The sequence below is a fragment of the Harmonia axyridis genome, chromosome X, assembly GCF_914767665.1.
Source record: "Harmonia axyridis chromosome X, icHarAxyr1.1, whole genome shotgun sequence".
NCBI lineage: Eukaryota > Metazoa > Arthropoda > Insecta > Coleoptera > Coccinellidae > Harmonia > Harmonia axyridis.
Window position 1 is genome coordinate 34,828,209 of NC_059508.1, and position 7,500 is coordinate 34,835,708.

The following is a 7,500-nucleotide window of genomic DNA, read 5'->3' on the forward strand; positions in this document are numbered from 1 at the left end:
AACGAATTGAGTGGTTGCAAATTTTTTGTGAACATAACCCGCAACGGGCAGAGGATCACGATTTTAAGGTTGGTCGCTTAAAGGCCATTCGACTACAAAGAGACGAAGCGGACCGCGACCTCGCTGCATGAGGTTGACGAAAGCGACCCAAGATGCGAAAGCCGAAACCAACACACCTTGCCAGTACCCAAACGCCGAGGTCGGATTCGGGTCTACCACTTACCAACTGAATATCATCCTAAAAAGAACTCCAAACAGTCTAGGACAGGACCCATTCTCCACCCCTTCTATATATGTCAGGAGAACCCCGGATTCCCCTCCAGACACGATTTAGCAAACTTTTCCCGATCGATCCGACCCACCGAGGCCGTTTCGACCGTTCGCCGCGCCTACTAGAGCTGATTTCTTCGGACTCCGATCAGAAAATCCGCCGATGCATGTCGTTAACACCTAGTCCGCCTCGTCCGATCGATCGAGGCCGTTTCGACCGTTCGCCGCGCCTACTAGAGCTGATTTCTTCGGACTCCGATCAGAAAATATACCGATGCATGTCGTTAACACCTAGTCCGCCTCGTCCGATCTATCTAAACAGTCTCGACGCACCCAACACTCTTTCAAAGTCGGATTACTCGGACTCAATCTGAAAATGGACCGATGCATGACGTCAACACTTAGCCCGCCTCGTCTGATCGATCTAGGCCGTCTCGAACCACCCATCGCGCATCGAAAGTCGCATCTCTCGAACTCCGATCCGGAAATCGGCCGATGCATCACGTTAACTATTTCTTATATATCTAATATAATATACATCGAGACGGTAAGAATTCTTTTAATCGAAGATATACATATACTTCTCATCAATATCCAAAAGCTTATCGAAAAATAAATTACTCAACTTTTACGTGAAGAATCGTTCACCCAAACCTTATCCCCTATATATGTCAGGAGAACCCAAGGTTCCCCTCCAGACACGATTTAGCAAACTTTTCCCGATCGATCCGACCCACCGAGGCCGTCTCGACCGTCCGCTGCGCCTACTAGGGCCGATTTCTTCGGACTCCGATCAGAAAATATACCGATGCATGTCGTTAACACCTAGTCCGCCTCGTCCGATCTATCTAAACAGTCTCGACGCACCCAACACTCTTTCAAAGTCGGATTACTCGGACTCAATCTGAAAATGGACCGATGCATGACGTCAACACTTAGCCCGCCTCGTCTGATCGATCTAAGCCATCTCGACCCACCCAACACGCCTTCCAAGTCGGATCACTCGGACTTCGATCTGAAAATCTCCGGACTCATTTTTATGAATATCCCCAGTCAGTAAGAACGTTATTTCGCCAATATATACCAACAATAAACCATATTCCAATAGCTGAACCAAAAATATAATTCCCGATCCAAACGTTCTGCATCGCCCAACGCGACCACCTTCCCTATATATGTCAGGAGAGCACAGGGTTCCCCTCCAGACAACACTTACGCTCTATCCCCGACTCTCGGTCGATCGATAGGCCAGGTCAGCGGTGTCTGTTTCGGCCGAAGCTCGGACTTTGGTCAAAATGTTCCGATACAAAATTTGAACCAAGATAGATACAGATATGATTCCTTCTTAAATATACGTTGATTATCGAACAGAATATGGTAAATATTTTGCGATGACCGAGGATTTCATGAATTTTTTTTTTTTTTCGAAAAAATTTTCTGTTATCGGAATTTCCTCAAATTTCATTTGGTTGCCTCCTAATGCATATTAAAAACGATAATCAACAATCAGAATCATTATTTATCATTTATTTCAATTTTTATAATGAAAAACGTTCACGTCCTTTCGCGCCTCTCGATCGTCGTTTACGTGATGCATCGGTCAGCCCTAGTTTACGTGGTGCATCGGTAAGATCGAGTTCACGTTCTGCATCGGTCTGCCCGAGTTTACGTGGTGCATCGGTAAGATCGAGATTACGTGGTGCATCGGTAAGATCGAGTTCACGTTCTGCATCGGTCTGCCTGAGTTTACGTGGTGCATCGGTATGATCGAGTTTACGTGCTGCATCGGTCTGCCCTAGTTTACGTGGTGCATCGGTAAGATCGAGTTTACGTTCTGCATCGGTGTGATCTAGTTTACGTTGTGCATCGGTAAGATCGAGATTACGTGGTGCATCGGTAAGATCGAGTTTACGTGGTGCATCGGTTCAGCCCTAGTTTACGTTGTGCATCGGTCTGGACTTAGCGATATATTTTCGACGTGAAAATGTTCCGATACAACTTTTGAACCAGGATAGTTAGAGAGATGATTTTTTCTGGGATGTACGTTGATTGGGGAATGGATTGTGGGAAATAACTTGCCATGACCGAGGTGTCCTCGAATTTTTTTTTTTTTCGAAAAAAATTTTCTGATTTTGGAATTCTCTCAAATTTGATTTGGTTGCCTCCTAATGTGTTCTAAAAGAGTAAATCAGTAATCAGAATCGAAAAATATTTTTCGGATTTTTTTTTTTTTCGAAAAAATTTTTCTGATTTTGGAATTTCCTCAAATTTGATTTGGTTGCCTTCTAATGTGTTTTTAAAGCGTAAATCAGTAATCAGAATCAATATTCATTGTCGACTTTAATTTTTATAAGGAAAAATGTTCACGTCCTTAAACGCCTCCCCATCATCAGCCCGAGTCCAAGTCGATGTCAGTCCCGAGCGGACGGTGTCAGATACTACCTATCGCCCCGGTCTGGACTTGGCGAGGTATTTCGACGTGAAATGTTCCGATACAACTTTTGAACCAGGATAGTTAGAGAGATGATTTCTTCTATGTTGTACGTTGATTGTGGAATGGATTGTGGGAAATAACTTGCCATGACCCAGGTAATCTTGAATTTTTTTTTTTTTCGAAAAAAATTTTCTGATCTTGAAATTTCCTCAAATCTGATTGCGTTGCCTTCTAATGTGTTCTAAAAGAGTAAATCAGTAATCAGAATCAATATTCATTGTCGACTTTAATTTTTATAAGGAAAAATGTTCACGTCCTTAAACGCCTCTCCATCGTTACCCCGATTCCAAGACGATGTTAGACCGGAGCGGACGGTGTCAGATGCGACCGATCTCCCCGGTCTGGACTTAGCGAGATATTCCGACGTGAAATGTTCCGATACAAAAATTTAACTGTGATAGTTAGAGAGATGGTTCCTTTTGTGATGTACGTTGATTGTGTAATAGAATATGGAAATAAACTTGAGATGACCGAGGTCTTCTGGGATTTTTTTTTTTTTTCGAAAAATATTTTTCGATTTCGGAAATCCCTCAAATTTCATTGAGATATGTCCTAATGTGTTCTTAAAGCTTAAATCAACAATCAGAATTAATATCCAAAAGTTATTTCATTTTTTATAAGGAAAAACGTTCACGTCCTTTCCGCTCCCAAAAGTGAGATATCATAGAAGATATCGCAATATTTGTTGTTTACGGCCATACCACGCTGAAATTGCCAGTTCTCGTCAGAACACTGAAGCCAAGCAGCGTCGGGCGCGGTTAGTACTTGGATGGGTGACCGCTTGGGAACACCGCGTGCTGTAAGCTTTTTTTTTACGTTCTGCATCGGTCTGCCGAGATAACGTGGTGCATCGGTATGATCGAGTTTACGTTCTGCATCGGTAAGATCGAGTTTACGTTCTGCATCGGTAAGATCGAGATTACGTGATGCATCGGTAAGATTGAGATTACGTGGTGCATCGGTAAGATCGAATTCACGTTCTGCATCGGTAAGATCCAATTCACGTTCTGCATCGGTAAGATCCAGTTCACGTGGTGCATCGGTAAGATCGAGATTACGTGGTGCATCGGTAAGATCGAGATTACGTGGTGCATCGGTAAGATCGAATTCACGTTCTGCATCGGTAAGATCCAATTCACGTTCTGCATCGGTAAGATCCAGTTCACGTGGTGCATCGGTAAGATCGAGATTACGTGGTGCATCGGTAAGATCGAATTCACGTTCTGCATCGGTAAGATCCAGTTCACGTGGTGCATCGGTAAGATCGAGATTACGTGGTGCATCGGTAAGATCGAGTTTACGTGGTGCATCGGTAAGATCTACTTTACGTTCTGCATCGGTAAGATCCAGTTCACGTGGTGCATCGGTAAGATGGAGATTACGTGGTGCATCGGTAAGATCGAGATTACGTGGTGCATCGGTAAGATCTACTTTACGTTCTGCATCGGTAAGATCCAGTTCACGTGGTGCATCGGTAAGATTGAGATTACGTGGTGCATCGGTAAGATCGAGTTTACGTGGTGCATCGGTTCAGCCCTAGTTTACGTTGTGCATCGGTCTGGACTTAGCGATATATTTTCGACGTGAAAATGTTCCGATACAACTTTTGAACCAGGATAGTTAGAGAGATGATTTTTTCTGGGATGTACGTTGATTGGGGAATGGATTGTGGGAAATAACTTGCCATGACCGAGGTGTCCTCGAATTTTTTTTTTTTTCGAAAAAAATTTTCTGATTTTGGAATTTTCTCAAATTTGATTTGGTTGCCTCCTAATGTGTTCTAAAAGAGTAAATCAGTAATCAGAATCGAAAAATATTTTTCGGATTTTTTTTTTTTTCGAAAAAATTTTTCTGATCGTGGAATTTCCTCAAATTCGATTTGGTTGCCTTCTAATGTGTTTTTAAAACGTAAATCGGTAATCAGAATCAATATTCATTGTCGACTTTAATTTTTATAAGGAAAAATGTTCACGTCCTTAAACGCCTCCCCATCATCAGCCCGAGTCCAAGTCGATGTCAGTCCCGAGCGGACGGTGTCAGATACTACCTATCGCCGAGGTCTGGACTTGGCGAGATATTACGACGTGAAATGTTCCGATACAACTTTTGAACCAGGATAGTTAGAGAGATGATTTCTTCTATGTTATACGTTGATTGTGGAATGAAATACGGAAAATAACTCGCCATGACCGAGGTGATTACGATTTTTTTTTTTTTTCGAAAAAAATTTTCTGATCGTGGAATTTTCTCAAATTTGATTTGGTTGCCTCCTTATATGTTCTAATAGCGATAATCAACAATCAGAATCAAAATCCATGATCGGGTTTGATTTTTATAAGGAATAATGTTCACGTCCTTTTTTTCAACCCCGACTCATTGACGATGTTAGAACCGAGCCGGCGGTGTCAGATACGACCGATCGCCCCGGTCCCGATCGTCATTCACGTTGTGCATCGGTCTGCCCGAGATTACGTGGTGCATCGGTATGATCGAGTTTACGTGGTGCATCGGTAAGATCCAATTCACGTTCTGCATCGGTAAGATCGAGTTTACGTGGTGCATCGGTAAGATCCAATTCACGTTCTGCATCGGTAAGATCCAGTTCACGTGGTGCATCGGTAAGATGGAGATTACGTGGTGCATCGGTAAGATCGAGATTACGTGGTGCATCGGTAAGATCTACTTTACGTTCTGCATCGGTAAGATCCAGTTCACGTGGTGCATCGGTAAGATTGAGATTACGTGGTGCATCGGTAAGATCGAGTTTACGTGGTGCATCGGTTCAGCCCTAGTTTACGTTGTGCATCGGTCTGGACTTAGCGATATATTTTCGACGTGAAAATGTTCCGATACAACTTTTGAACCAGGATAGTTAGAGAGATGATTTTTTCTGGGATGTACGTTGATTGGGGAATGGATTGTGGGAAATAACTTGCCATGACCGAGGTGTCCTCGAATTTTTTTTTTTTTCGAAAAAAATTTTCTGATTTTGGAATTTTCTCAAATTTGATTTGGTTGCCTCCTAATGTGTTCTAAAAGAGTAAATCAGTAATCAGAATCGAAAAATATTTTTCGGATTTTTTTTTTTTTCGAAAAAATTTTTCTGATCGTGGAATTTCCTCAAATTCGATTTGGTTGCCTTCTAATGTGTTTTTAAAACGTAAATCGGTAATCAGAATCAATATTCATTGTCGACTTTAATTTTTATAAGGAAAAATGTTCACGTCCTTAAACGCCTCCCCATCATCAGCCCGAGTCCAAGTCGATGTCAGTCCCGAGCGGACGGTGTCAGATACTACCTATCGCCGAGGTCTGGACTTGGCGAGATATTACGACGTGAAATGTTCCGATACAACTTTTGAACCAGGATAGTTAGAGAGATGATTTCTTCTATGTTATACGTTGATTGTGGAATGAAATACGGAAAATAACTCGCCATGACCGAGGTGATTACGATTTTTTTTTTTTTTCGAAAAAAATTTTCTGATCGTGGAATTTTCTCAAATTTGATTTGGTTGCCTCCTTATATGTTCTAATAGCGATAATCAACAATCAGAATCAAAATCCATGATCGGGTTTGATTTTTATAAGGAATAATGTTCACGTCCTTTTTTTCAACCCCGACTCATTGACGATGTTAGAACCGAGCCGGCGGTGTCAGATACGACCGATCGCCCCGGTCCCGATCGTCATTTACGTTGTGCATCGGTCTGCCCGAGATTACGTGGTGCATCGGTCTGGACTTGGAGATATATTTTCGACGTGAAAATGTTCCGATACAACTTTTGAACCAGGATAGTTAGAGAGATGATTTTTTCTGGGATGTATGTTGATTGACGTACGAAACTTGGAAAAAAAATAGAAAAGACCGAGGTACTCTAGAAAAAAAAATTTATTGAAAATATTTTTTTGATTTCGGAATTAATTCGAAATTCATTCAGATGTCTTCTATCAATATCGCGAAAGAAAAATCAATAATCAGAATCGATATTCATCTAAGATTATTTCCTTCTGGATTGTGTTAACATTCGGTACGATCTTGTCTACGTGATGCATCGGTTTGTTTCTCGGCTCTTGTGAGCAAGTTGGACACTCGAGACGGCCTCCATCGATCGGATTAGGCGGGCTTTAATGTTAACGTGCTGCATCGGTGTGATCTTGTTTACGTCATGCATCGGTATAGCTTTAAATCGCGCCGTAAAGTCGGTTCACGTCATGCATCGGTATCTCAAATCGCGCCGTAAAGTCGTTCACGTCATGCATCGGTATCTTAAATCGCGCCGAAAAGTCGTTCACGTCATGCATCGGTATCTTAAATCGCGCCGTAAAGTCGTTCACGTCATGCATCGGTGGCACAAAAAAAAGACGCCGATGCATGACGTGAGCCGACTTTTCGGCTCGATTTAAGATACCGATGCATGACGTGAACGACTTTACGGCGCGATTTGAGATACCGATGCATGACGTGAACCGACTTTTCGGCATGAAGTCAGCTAAAATTATCGTGTGCATCTTGGGTCGGTCCACGTACCGTAGATCAGAGAGGGACGACGTACATACATCGGATACATTTGTATCCAACAAGTTACGATCGTCGTCTGATCCAGCGGTAATCGGACCTACTCTCGTGAATTTATTTTGCCCCTTGAATAATTTTGTACCGATGCACGACGTGAAGTCGACTTTTCGGCATGGTTTAAGCTAAAATTATCGTGTGCATCTTGGGTAGGCCCACT

The 7,500-nt window shown here is 42.4% G+C and overlaps 1 non-coding gene across 1 annotated transcript; it reads left to right on the forward strand.

The window, feature by feature from the left end:
- The first annotated feature begins 3,451 nt into the window (after positions 1 to 3,451).
- Positions 3,452 to 3,570, forward strand: LOC123688292. Its single transcript, XR_006749820.1, has one exon. It is a non-coding gene; the product is annotated as a 5S ribosomal RNA (ribosomal RNA).
- Positions 3,571 to 7,500: the final 3,930 nt, after the last annotated feature.